This window comes from Mya arenaria, chromosome 9, assembly GCF_026914265.1.
Source record: "Mya arenaria isolate MELC-2E11 chromosome 9, ASM2691426v1".
Lineage (NCBI taxonomy): Eukaryota > Metazoa > Mollusca > Bivalvia > Myida > Myidae > Mya > Mya arenaria.
In genome coordinates, this window is record NC_069130.1 from 72,258,762 (window position 1) to 72,273,462 (window position 14,701).

Genomic DNA, 14,701 nt, shown 5'->3' on the forward strand with positions numbered 1-14,701 from the left:
AATCATGCCCTTCTCAAAATAACATTTATGAAATACACACATAAATACAAGAATATGAATGAATGAATAAATCAACCAGTAAATAAGCATTTTATTATTGATCAATATACCTTTAAAATAAAAAAAATAAAATAATGAAATAAAAAGAAAGATTATTTTAAAAATCAAAAATATATTATAATTTCTTATTTATTGTGTAATCAAAAGAACACATTTTACTTATAGGCAAGAATCAATTGCATGTAATTATAACATTTATAGAATTATTATTCCTTAAGTTTCTTGTAATGCCAGTACCAAATTCTTTGTCATTTCTTTTCCAATTTTACAACATGCATGATAAGCCTGATCTTATCTGATTGTACCAAGGACCAATTAAATCTCAGCATTTAGGGAGCCAATTTCAAATCAAAGCTACTGGTAGCCATTTTGTTGGGATTTCATTAAAAGAATATTGATGATGTTTTAATTAATAAATGGATTTACACCAATTAAAACAAATTAATATTAAAGGGATTAGTGAAATAAAATAATGATCATTAGATCAGGTAAATATGAACTATGATTAGAAACATGACAATACCACTATTGGATGATTTGTGATAAACTGACATGTGAAAGCACTCAGGTCATGGTATGTATTCTTTATTTCAGTTGTTAATTTCACTGTTATGACACTTGACTACTTGTGGGACTTTTGTTTGTCAACTTTCAATCTAGTGCACATATTTTAATAAATAACAATGCTGGTGTAGATAGTAGCTGGAAGTAGGATTATTGGTCCCAGATAGTAGATGCAGTTTAAAACTCTATGAAGATGCACTTGTTTTTATCCTTATATATGTTAATATAATATTAACATATTAAGCAGAAATTGCCATGTTTCCATAAATATGCACACTAGCACCTTTAAAGTTATACAAATGATTACAGTGTTGGTTTTTGGAGGGGTCATAAAACTGTCATCTTCCACATGGCTTACCAGTTATTGGAAACTGGCCAAATTGGGTCAACAATTTAAGTACTAATAAAGTCATTACTTATTTAAAATATGATACCCTGTTTTTATTCCAGAGCTGTCAGGAATCTCTAGATTTGACAAAAATATAACAAAAGATTCCTGAGACTGTCATTTTCCAATTTGTAGCTTACAGTTTCATGATTTTCTATCAATTATTTTTGCCACTGAGTAAAAGGTTATTTTATTATTGCTAAATTTTACAAATATGTACTTGTTTGTCTGACTGTAAATACATTATGTCCAGTTACAAGGTGTCATGTTAAATTAATTATAAGATTTTTTTTTATATATGTAACACAAACTCATGTTTAGGAAATTTAAATGAAACAAAATCAGTATTTATTTATTCAAATGTGTTCTATTTTTGATGGTTCAATATATTTATATATATATATATAATATATTAAAAGTGTCCATTTTTTATTTTTGCAAAAATGGACACTTTTAATGCAGGTAAAATGTACCTGAGTGAATTTGTGCTCTTTTTTAACACAGAAAAATGCTCTTTTAATGCAGAAAAAAATGCACTTTTAACGCATTTTTTTTTTCATAAAATTTGGGTGCAAAAGATTCACTTTTAATCAGTAAAAATGGATGTGCGTTTTAAGCGCGTTTTTTAGGGATCAAAACGCACTTCTTTACTGAAGTGCGTTTAACTGCGTTTTTAACCCAAAAATGCGCACTTAAAACGCAGTTGAGTGCGTCTTTTCTAGAAGCGCGTTTTTACCTCCAAAAAGCGAACTAAAAACGCACTTTCAAGAAGTGCGCATTCTTTCTAAAAAAACGCACTTAAGTGCGTTTTAACTGCGCTTTTTGGAGGTAAAAAACGCACTTTCAGAAAAGACGCACTCAACTGCGTTTTAAGTGCGCATTTTATCCAAAAAAACGCGGTTTAAACACACTTAGTGTGTTTTTTTTTGTGTAAGTTTGTTTTAAGTGTATTTTTTTTGTTAAAAAACGCACTTAAAATACGCTCAAGTGCGTTTTAGTGCGTTTTTTGTAAAAAGCGCAGAAAAATACGCTTAAGTGCGCTTTTCTGTTCAATTTTATTCACTTTTTACGCACTCGGTAAGAAAAATACGCTTAAAACGCAGTGCCAATACCGCTGCGTTTAACGCGCGTTTTCTGCACGTTTAACGCGCGTTAAACGCGCGTTTTCCGCACTTTTTTGAGAAGGGAAGTGCTACTTTTCTTGAAAGTCTACAGTAGCGTGTGTATTTTTATAAATAATAGTATAGAATACCTTGTTGGAAACTTGAAACTTGGAGCCTCATCCCAGTGTTTGGTCAGCAGGTTGAATTTGAACTCACTATCATACAGGACTGATGTTGCACAAGTTCCATTTCCTCGAAAAATATCGGGACAAGGTGGGTAAAAGGTTGTCGGAGACGCCATTTTTGTTTGTTTAAAATTCGCGCTGTTTAAAACTTGACTTGACGTAATAAAGACGGGAGGTAACTATAACTATAATTGATCATAGTTATAATACGTATAAGTAAAGCTAAGTTGTTTACCGTGTTTAAGATTTCATATTTAAAGTGTGCTTGGAACATCGTAGTAAATGATTCTATGTACAGTTCTACCGATGACATTTTACATTTAACTTTTATAATGCCGAGCTGGATTGGTTTCAAATTCGCCTGTACCCCCTTACTGGTTCAAGTTTTACACCTGATTTAGGCCATTCAGAATTTTCATTTTTCAAAATCGAAGTACTCCCGGGAGTATGGGAGTATGCCTGGCTAGGCGCCTGTAAATGAAACATCATTCTGCATCCATGTGTAGCAAGTTTTGATACTTGTTTGCAATTAATGTAATGTTTGCTAAAAAGAGCAAACAAAATGTGCAAATAGATGCACATATAGACCAAAGACCAATACAAGTCAGCTGTTTCATTAGAAAATGATATTATCTCAAAGCCGCAACAAAAACGGCATGAAAGAAATTCAATTAGGAAAGAAACAAACAGTATATCATGAGCTTATATGATTAAGAATAGCTGATATTTTTAACCTTGATATCAGTGGTTAAATGATGTCATGCTCATCCAATCTGAGCACAATATTGTCCAGTTTATTTCCAAACTTATTGCCTCCAGTTAAACAATAACATCGGAATACCTGCATTGCTGAAATCAGTCAACAGCCGTAATGTCAAAACCAGGTGGCATGGATGCATTCTGAAATACAGAAAAAAAGTTTGAAATTTGTGCTTATCTGACATATCCCATTTACAAGTGATTTACACTGAAATCTATTTGTCCTATACTATAGAAACACAAGTTCTTAATGACCAAACATATTGCTTTTGAGCATTAGTACACTGTATGTACATGACATTTTTTATTTTGTATGTCATGTTTCTAAATTACCCCAATTTATTGAAATATTTTATTTATAACAGGTTCAAGCTATTTAAGTTTGTTACGCTTGAGATTTATGGAGAAGCTGGGGTCTTATCGCATGCAAATCTTTACCGGCAACACATAAACTTCTTTCAGAGGGCAATGTGTCTAAGGCATCTCATTGAAACTTTTTTACTTAATAACAAGCAGGAATTTTGAACGTAAAAAAATTCAGCTCCTGTTCACCATGACCTTCACCTTTGACCACTGTCATCAAATCAATAGGATTCATCTACTGGTCAGTATAACCTTAATCTATGACCCACTGTCATCAAAATCAATAGGGTTCATCTACTGGTCAGTATAACCTTAATCTATGACCCACTGTCATCAAAATCAATAGGGTTCATCTACTAGTCAGGAACAACCTTAACCTTTGACCTACTATCATCAAAATTAATGGAATTATCTACTGGTCAGGAACAACCTTAACCTTGACCCACTGTCATCAAAATTAATGGAAATTATCTACTGGTCCAGGAACAACCTTCACCTTGACCCACTATCATGAAAATCAATAGGTTTCATCTACTGGTCAGGAACAACCTTAACCTATGACCCACTGTCATCAAAATCAATGGAATTTATCTACTGGCCAGGAACAACCTTCACCTTGACCAACTCTCATGAAAATCAATAGGTTTCATCTACTGGTCAGGAACAACCTTAACCTTTGACCCACTGTCATCAAAATTAAATGGAAATTATCTACTGGCCAGGAACAACCTTCACCTTGACCCACTATCATGAAAATCAATAGGTTTCATCTACTGGTCAGGAACAACCTTAACCTTTGACCCACTGTCATCAAATTAAATGGAAATTATCTACTGGCCAGGAACAACCTTCACCTTGACCCACTATCATGAAAATCAATAGGTTTCATCTACTGGTCAGGAACAACCTTAACCTTTGACCCACTGTCATCAAAATCAATGGAATTTATCTACTGGCCAGGAACAACCTTCACCTTGACCAACTCTCATCAAGATCAATAGGGTTCATCTACTGTCAGGGACAACCTTAACTTTTGACCCACTGTCATCAAAATCAATGGAATTTATCTACTGGCCAGGAACAACCTTCACCTTGACCAACTCTCATCAAGATCAATAGGGTTCATCTACTGTCAGGGACAACCTTAACTTTGACCCACTGTCATCAAAATCAATGGAAATTTATCTACTGGCCAGGAACAACCTTCACCTTGACCACTCTCATGAAAATCAGTAGGTTTCATCTACTGGTCAGGAACAACCTTAACCTTTGACCCACTGTCATCAAAATTAAATGTAAATTATCTACTGCCAGGAACAACCTTCACCTTGAACCACTTTCATGAAAATCAATAGGTTTCATCTACTGGTCAGGAACAACCTTAACCTTTGACCCACTGTCATCAAAATTAAATGGAAATTTCTACTGGCCAGGAACAACCTTCACCTTGACCCACTATCATGAAATCAATAGGTTTCATCTACTGGTCAGGACAACCTTAACCTTTTACCCACTGTCATCAAAATCAATGGAATTTATCTACTGGCCAGGAACAACCTTCACCTTGACCAACTCTCATCAAGATCAATAGGGTTCATCTACTGGTCAGGGACAACCTTAACTTTTGACCCACTGTCATCAAAATCAATGGAATTTATCTACTGGCAGGAACAACCTTCACCTTGACCAACTCTCATCAAGATCAATAGGGTTCATCTACAGGTCAGGGACAACCTTAACCTTTGACCCACTGTCATCAAAATTAAATGGAAATTATCTACTGGTCAGGAACAACCTTCACCTTGACCAACTCTCATCAAAATCAATAGGGTTCATCTACTGGTCAGGAACAACCTTAATCTTGACCTACTATCATCAAAATCAATGGAATTTATCTACTGGCCAGGACAACCTTCACCTTGACCCACTCTCATGAAATCAATAGGGTTCATCTACTGGTCAGGACAACCTTAACCTTTGACCTACTATCATCAAAATCAATGGAATTTATCTACTGGTCAGGAACAACCTTCACCTTGACCAACTCTCATCAAGATCAATAGGGTCATCTACTGTCAGGGACAACCTTAACCTTTGACCCACTGTCATCAAAATTAAATGGAAATTATCTACTGGTCAGGAACAACCTTCACCTTGACCAACTCTCATCAAGATCAATAGGTTCATCTACTGGTCAGGACAACCTTAATCTTGACCCACTGTCATCGAAATTAAATGGAAATTATCTACTGGTCAACAACCTTCACCTTGACCCACTCTCATCGAAATCACTAGGGTTCATCTACTGGTAGGAACAACCTTAACCTATGACCCACTGTCATCAAAATCATAGGGTTCATCTTCTGGTCAGGAACAACCTGCCTGCCTACTTTAAGGTCCCTGGGCCTAAGCATTCACAATAAATTGATCAGAAACTATTGGGATGGATGGATGGACGGGATGGTCTGATTACTATATGCCTCATATTGAATGAAAGGCATATGTTTGGACATTGTCAACAGTCCCTAAGTTAAGATTATTGAATATAGTATCGAAGCGATTTTATGAATACGCAACTCATTTTTTTGACACGCCTAAATCTGGCGAACATTTGTGCCAAGTTACTTTAAATCACCAAGCACATGGCCAAGTTGACCAGTGATCCATAACTGTGACCTTGAAAGTTGACCTTCTGACATTGTATTTCTATGTGACATGCTGGTCCTAACATGAAATCAACAATTATCTTCTTCATTTTAAAATCAGCTTACCAGGATGCATACACTTTCTTACCCTCTTGAGAATGAGCGAGAGGTAATTGTCCATAGTGGCAGAGTTGATAGAGTACCATCCACATTTGTTATCTCTACACCAGGCATACCTACAAACACAAACAAGTATTGAAAGTGTAATATTACTCCACAGCAATTATTTATAGTGTTAGTGGTCCAAGTGCCCACCTTTCCAACAAGAGGTTATGGGTAAATTATTCCCAACAGAATATGTTTTCTTTGCCTTTCAAAAAGGACACAACTACTGGTTTTTATCAAGTGAATGGACGTGAAAGTGGCTCATATAATCATCTTATATGCCAGCATTGTTCTACAGAAATACTAAATGTCAAAGTTACGATATTTATCATTTAATCTGACTACTTTAGGACTTGCTATTCTGCAGATTAGTATCTGCATTGACTCTGGAATGGTAGACATAGTCTCTGAAGCTGAGGGTCCCTTTTTAGTGACATGTTTTATAAATTGGATCACTGCTGAACATGTAAAGATGCAATTGTCTCTTGCCATTACTTTGAACCGAAATAAATGGAGGCAAAGTTTTCCTTCACATAAAATGTTTGTTAAAAAAATCAATGTTAATGGGCTCATTCACATTTTGGCACTTAATTCTTATATTACACAAATAGAAAATGAATGCTAATAATATAAATAAGGTATTGCTTCTTCTCTAAGTGACAATAATTTAGATAAAACATATTAGAGCTATCACAGGAGTGGAGAATAACCACAATGCCGCCTGGGCACAGGAATGGCAAACTATTTTTAGACTGTCGGCTGCAAGCCGACAGTCTTTTAAGAGAGCGGTATTTCAGAAACGCGACTAGTCGCCTGACACGACATATTGAACATGAATATATTAATACACACCACCTGCGTAGCAACAGAACTACTTACGTGAATGTGGGGCGTCAAGTACCTGCTTATGTGTATTTAAGGCGTTATTGCCTTTTTTATGACAAACATTGTGTGTAACTCTTAGTATAGTTGTACCGTTGCAATTTGGTTAGTTTTATTAAACAAAATAATGAAAAATAATGAAAGTATAGCATTTACATACAAATCATTTTACCCTACATCCAATAGTAAGCTACACACATGTTTGCACCCCGTGTGACATCACACATATCCGGCATTCAAGACTGACCGGCAAAGAACTTATTTTATGAATGAAAGCTATTATTAAGAAATAAATCATACGCGGTTAAAGACTTCATGTCATGTAATATTTTGTGAAAAGCTTTTATGTTTCAAATGATTTTTTCAGCAGCAATCAAACTATTGTATTTGTTTGAGTAAATTATTTGGATTATACCTATCACAGTGTGTCAACGTTATGCCTATTGTTATTTTGGACTATAGGGTGTAGTTTTTAAGTCATACACAATATGGCGGCGATTATGCGGAAATGAAATTGAATGTTACTTCTAACACGTTCTTCTACAAAAATAACCGACCTGTATTAGTGCTATTGCTTTAACATCAATCGAAGCAAAAATGGCATCAATGTATGCGTCTAAAAATGTTAAATTTAGATGGAGACAATCCAGAAATGAGCTGCCAGGAAGTGATCAATTTCGGACACGAAGGTACATGTACATTAGTCTGAAATAATAGACGTGTTATACGGGATTCTTCCAATCCCTAACGTCTAAACGGTTTTGTGCAAAAAGCGGGGGTGTTTGAAAAATATTGAAATTGTATTAAGTGAAGTATTTTATGGTTGAAATGGATAATAAAGATTTATATTCATATTTTACCATTGAAGTGCAAAGCTATTTTGCAAAAAAAACAAGCATTTAATGCATTAAAACACATTATTCACCTTTTCATTAAAAGGAAAGTTGACTGACACAGACAACAACTAGAACTGTAAGCCAAAGGCTAACGAATACCCCCCACCCCTTCCCTGTCTAGGTTGTTTGCCCTGGCCTTAGTTATGGTATCACTAGAACGCACAAGGCAATACATTTATTTCCCACCAAATTCATGTAGGCAAAGGTTTACATCATGGCTATTAATATTTGAAAGTTTGAAAAAGATTTGTTCAATAGCTTCAAAGAAGAATCCTGGACAAAGCTAATTTTGCCCAATTTAACTCATTAAGGGGCCACAACTCCACTCAGGATCATGCGATTCTGACCAAATCCACGGAGGCACAGGTTTACATCATGGTCAATAATATTTGAAAGTTTGAAAAAGATTCGTTCAATAACGACAAAGATGAATCCCGGACAAAGCTAATTTTGCCCAATTTAACTCATTAAGGGGCCACAACTCCACTCATGATCATGCGATTCTGACCAAATCCACGGATGCACAGGTTTACATCATGGTCATTAATATTTGAAAGTTTGAAAAAGATTCGTTCAATAACGACAAAGATGAATCCCGGACAAAGCTTATTTTGCCCAATTTAACTCATTAAGGGGCCACAACTCCACTCAGGATCATGCGATTCTGACCAAATCCACGGAGGCACAGGTTTACATCATGGTCATTAATATTTGAAAGTTTGAAAAAGATTCGTTCAATAACGACAAAGATGAATCCCGGACAAAAAAAAGACGGACGGACAGACGGACAGACGGACGGACAGACAGACAGACAGACAGACGGACGGACGGACAGACGGACAACCCGATTCCAGTATACCCCCAAACTTTGTTTTGGGGGGTATAATTATGCCAAGTGGAACAACAATCGTAATAATTCGGCCACCTCCAACAAGCTTCGAGATAATACAATCGTAACAACTCGGCCTTGGCCGAACAATTAGTCTAAAATAATAGACGTGTTATACGGGATTCTTCCAATCCCTAACGTCTAAAGGGGAATGTGCAAAAAACGGGGGTGTTTTAAAAATATTGAAATTGTTTTAAGTGAAGTATTTTATGGTTGAAATTGATCATAAAGAGTTATATTCATATTTTACAATGTAAGTGAAATGTTATTTTGCACTAAACAACCATTTAGTGCATTAAAACAAGTTGTTTACCTTTCCAATAAAACGAAAGTTGACTGACACAGAAAACAATTATGCGAAGGGGAACAACTCGATACAATCGTAATAACTCGACCTCCTCCGACAAAGCTTCTAGATAGACCTCGTTATACAATCGTAATAACTCGGCCATGGCCGAAATGTTCCGAGCGATTAAAAACTGTGCCCTAAAAGCCTTGCAGGTGCCCTTCATGTATATATCGTTATGTTTTGACAGAATGAAATGAAAAAAAGCCGTCAAACTCATAATTATAAGTTGGATATTTATTTTTTTGTGTACGGAACTAATATAAAATAACATTATCTGGTAATATTTCTTGTTTTTATGATATTTTATAGACGCTATATGCTTTAACCCGGAATCCTGATCGGAACAACTACCCACTTTTGATACTAAACAATTTGTACATAAAGGATTTGCCATATCAAAAATCTAAAAAAAATCCTTCAACGTACAATTATTTGGACTAGCCGAACAATCTGAACACCTCAGCCAGTATCCAACAGGGATTGACTATCTCGAAGCTTACCGAAGATGGCGAGTTGTAAAAATTGATGGCCGAAATCATCCGATTGTTGTAAAATTGTGAACTGCAGCCTTGCAGGTGCCCTTCATGTATATATTGTTATGTTTTGACAGAATGAAATGAAGAAAAAAACATCAAACTCATAATTATTGCTTGATATTACTTTTTGGTTATGGAATTTATATAAAATAACATTATCTGGTAATATTTCTTGTTTTTATGATATGTTATAGATGCAATATGCTTTAACCCTGAATCCCGATCGGAATAACTACCCACTTTTCGTACAAAACAATTTGTACGTGAAGGATTTGCTGTATCAAAAATCGTAAAAAAATCTGTCAACGTACAATTATTTGGAATAGAAGGTACATCTAGCTGATCTACATCTCTTAGTCTAAATATTTGTACATTGACGGACTCTTTTTACGATTAAAAAAAATGTGTGTATATATATATATATATATATATATATATATGGCAAATCCTTCACTACAACATCTTCATGTTACTTTCAATTCAGAGTTGATTATTCACTAAAATTATTTCGCATTTTTATTGTTGTTTAACCTGAAACGTCTCAACCATCAAAAAAGAACATATATGCTTCAATAGTCAAAAAAATAGACGTGTTATATGGGATTCTTCCAATCCCTTACGTCTAATCGGGTTTGTGCAAAACAGGGTGGGGGTTGAAAGATATTGAAATCGTAGTTAGATAAGTATTATATGTTTGAAATAGATATTAAAGGTTTATATTCGTATTTTAGTTATTACCATGTAAGTGCAAAGATTTTTTTCACAAAACAAGCATTTAATGCATTTAAACACAACCATTTTACATCTATGTACATCTATATAATTATGCACCACAGCCTTGCAGGTGATCTTCATGTATAACAGTTTATATCATTATGTTTTGACAGTATGAAATGAAGAAAAACACTCATCAAACTCATAATAATTCGTCAGCTTTTATTTTTTGTGTACATAACTCATATTTTAGATATATATAATTATCTGACCCGGAATCCCAATCGGAATAGCTACCCACTTTTGGTACAAAAAAATTGTATGTGAAGGATATGCCATTTCAAAATTTGTAAAAAGATCAGTTACGTTACTATTATTTGGACTAGTGCTTCAAGTGTTTGATTTATTGTCTCTATAATGTATAATGCACCTGTCAATTGTAGAGCCAAGCTGGGAGCTGCCTAAAAATCAGTTACCCAGTTAGCTCAGTTTGACAGATCTCCATGCAAGTGTTCACATGGTCGTGGGTTCAAGCACCATACCAGTAGCATCTTTTCTCAAAGGTTTACTTTAGAACCCATCATCCATGAGTAAACAATTATGATTTTTTTATTAAATATTACAGGCCATGTTCTTTTGTAAACTTTCAGATTGAGAAGTGCCTGGATACAAGGCTAGTATTGTTAACATCATCTGATACAATCAACTGGAACAAAGCTGAAATGGCTGCCTGACCTGACTTAAAAATTGGATGGCAGTACATCAGACTAGAAGATTACAAGTATTGAGGTGGACAAAATGAAACCTGAGCCTACCAAAGCTGACAGATTGCACAAGAAACACATAAATGCAGGTATTTACTGAGATATTGTAATTATTTTTTGAAACTTCTCATTCATTTAGGAAGTTCAGTTGAAACAGAGTTGGCAAAAAAATGAACAAAGGTATATACATTTTGAATTCTAGTTCAAATGAGAACTTTACTGGCCAGCACAGAATGGTAAAATGCTAGTCTACCAATATAAATGTGCCTGGTTCGAATCAGTAAAGCTGATGAATGTACTGGTTGTGTAGCCAGGATGTGAGTAGGTCTGCACTTGGCTGATAATGCATATCATATGTTTAAGCTGCACTCTCACAGATTATCTGTTTTACCAACTATTTTTTTATTTCTTGGTCTTGTAATGAATTATTTTATGCGAGTTTTGAACACTGGACATAACAGACAACTGGAAAAAGGGGATCGCTGCTTTCTTATATTAATTCAGTCAAAAAGACAACTGAAAATATTGGAAAGCTGTTTTCTTATTTTAATACGGTCAAAAGATGATATTCTGTGCCAAAAATCTCATTATTAGTAAAGCGTTAGTAATGCTTTTAACCATAAAACCAATAGTTACAAATGTAAATATAAAAAACATGATCTTATCTTTTGTCAGCAGTCTTATTTCATCAGTTTTCATACTGCTTTTCATTAGTTTATTCCAAGCCAAAAAGTAAAAGAAGTTGTCACTTCAATCTGTGACTGAGAGTGCAGCACTCTTACAGATTGAATGTTTTGACTACTTTATTTATTTTTTGTCTTGGAACGGGCCAATTTATGTGAAAATGCATGTTAATCATTCAGAGATTGCTGACAATAAATTTGTCAGAAAATGTTTATATTTAAGTTCAAAATGTTTTATGCATTTTTCTTAAACCGTTAGTAACGCTTTAAGCCATAAAACCTTTGTTTTCGACCTGAAATATGGAAGTCTGCAATCTAATATTTTGTCAGTAGTCTTATATCACTGGTTTGCAGATATTTTAGCAAAAAAATAGGTCATTCCAAGACAAAAAATACAAAAGTTGTAAAAACAGTAAATCTGTGAGAGTGCAGCTTTAAATGACTAATGTTTTGATTTGGCTCAATTTTCACCTAAAATCTTATAGTTTTGTGGCATCTAAATGGTTTGTTTTAACAACATTACATGTGCATATGTATATATTTGTTCTTAAATTTGTAATTTAGATTGGAAGATTCATTCTCTGGAAAGTAGAAAAGGGCATGTTACATACTGTTATCACTGCCATGACAGAAACCATATTGAGGAGCTGGTCCACCTGTAGGAAGAATTGCGCTATTGGTTGGAGCAGCACTATTACCCAGCCATACACCAGCACTTAGTTTGTCATAGGGAGCATTTCTGAGCAGTTATGGAGACCACTAACTATGCAGGTATGTCATAATCAAAATCTTGGTTTATATATTTTTTATAATTTAGCATCTGTTGAGAAGAAATTTATTTCTAGATTGAAGGTACACACTATAGATTGATGCCAAAAATATTTTCTTATTTTAATGCATTATCATGTCTAACTCATTTGACTTAAATGATCAAAGCAAAACAAAGGCAAATTGATTAATCTGCAGATATACAAATGTAAGCTTTTTTAACTGGGGAAATTGTTGCCACTTGTCTATTAATTAAAGAACACATTTATAATTAATAATGTTTAATCTGTACACAAATCATATGCCTTCTTTGTTTTAACCATCAATGTCAAAGAGTCCAGCATGATAATGCATTAAATTGAAAAAATGCATTAATTTATATGAACCCTTTAAAACAAAGACATTTCCTAAATCCAATAAAAAATAATTGAATATTGATGCAGAGTTCAGTTAGAATATAATATAACTTTGTTTGCAGTTGTTGCAGTGAAACTTGCACCAGTGTGTTTTCTGTGGAGATAAAGAGATAGTGTCCAGCAATGAAGACCCAACTCAAGATCTGACCTTGTAAGGCCAATATGAAATAACTGTGTGGGAAAATGGGAAAAACCTGCAGTCAGGAATGCACGAAATCATCAAAAGAACAGTGTTAAATTAATCTTGAATAACTTGACATTTATTTTGTTTGACATATTTATTCATGGTGCAGTGAAAACATTCTTTTTTCTCATGGTTATTTAAATTTAGAATTGATAGGAGGGAACATCACTATGTAGTTTTCAATGTAGTTTCAGGGATGATAAAATTCCGGATTAATCCGGAATTCCGGATTTAAGGCCTCACGGATCGATTTTGAGATTAATGTTAATCCGTTGAGTTTTTCTAGGGGGGAGGGGTGCAGGAGCGAATCGAGCTCAGTTCGAACAATATGGGTAGCGAAAGGTGAGTTTTCCGGAAGTGTAAAGCCGGAAATTAACGAACCTATTTACGTCTTGGCAATCGAGCTATATGATTGGTTAAGATAGCATCCGGTGATTACGGAAATTACCGATGGGACTAGAAGACAGTATCCGGATGGTCGTATCCGGATATGACAGACGACGAAGACGAATAAACGGGTATTGGAAAATTGGGGAAAAAACCGACCACCACCAACTTCTAAAAACATCGATTCGTCGATTTTAAGGGTATATTTGCCATTTATTTTCAAGAAAAATTCACGAAACGTTTCTTTTTAAGTTAATAGAAAGTGATCAAACTGATAAAGAATTTTGCGCATGTAGCATTATTTCGGACATCCCGATTCGGATTGTGTCATAATAATCAATTTTTATTTTACAAATTTTATTTGGCCGATTGAAGTTTACGCTGTAAACCGTTTCTTTATTATTCTCATAATGTTTGAAGCATTGTTCTCAATAAGAAGTGGCTGTTGACCATAATGGGAGGTTCAAATGAAAATTGGTTTGGTTCAAATTTAAAAAAAATGAATACATATTTTGTAGTAGTAATACATATCACATAGAGGAAGTCATTTTATTTTCTATTGAGACAGTTCAACAAAACGTCTTGAGGACCCAGTTTGAGTGAGATTTAAATTCTATAGTTGTAATTTGTATTTCCAGGTATGTTGATGGTTACAAAAGTCAGGGATGAACAGACACCTCAGCCAGTGCATCCAGTTGTTCCTGTCAATGACTGACAATTCAATCCAGAGGCCATGATACTTGGATTTATGGCTGAACATGCTCCCTGGCACCACAGTAGTGTGCCTTACTTAAGACACTTGCCAAAGATACAAAAGCGAATAAAAACTTCAAAGGTGTACAGCATCATACAAGATGACTAACAGAGTGGCTAGCCATTTCAATGATGAACATGTGGGGGTTAATAGATCTCGGTTTGTTTCAACTAAGACAAGTCAACAAACACAATGAGAAAACTGTTGCAGCTATTTTTCTGCTATAGAGAAAGAAATAGTGTTGAGA

The 14,701-nt window shown here is 34.7% G+C and overlaps 1 long non-coding RNA gene across 2 annotated transcripts; it reads left to right on the top strand.

Moving 5' to 3' along the window:
• Positions 1–7,738: 7,738 nt before the first annotated feature.
• LOC128203425 (uncharacterized) lies at positions 7,739–13,467 on the top strand. Of its 2 annotated transcripts, XR_008255946.1 has the most exons (4): positions 7,739–7,803; positions 11,149–11,351; positions 12,510–12,716; positions 13,192–13,467. It is a non-coding gene; the product is annotated as an uncharacterized LOC128203425 (long non-coding RNA). The 2 variants fall into 2 exon arrangements; XR_008255945.1 differs by lacking the exon at positions 7,739–7,803 and having other exon boundaries at positions 10,656–11,351.
• The last annotated feature ends 1,234 nt before the right edge of the window (positions 13,468–14,701 follow it).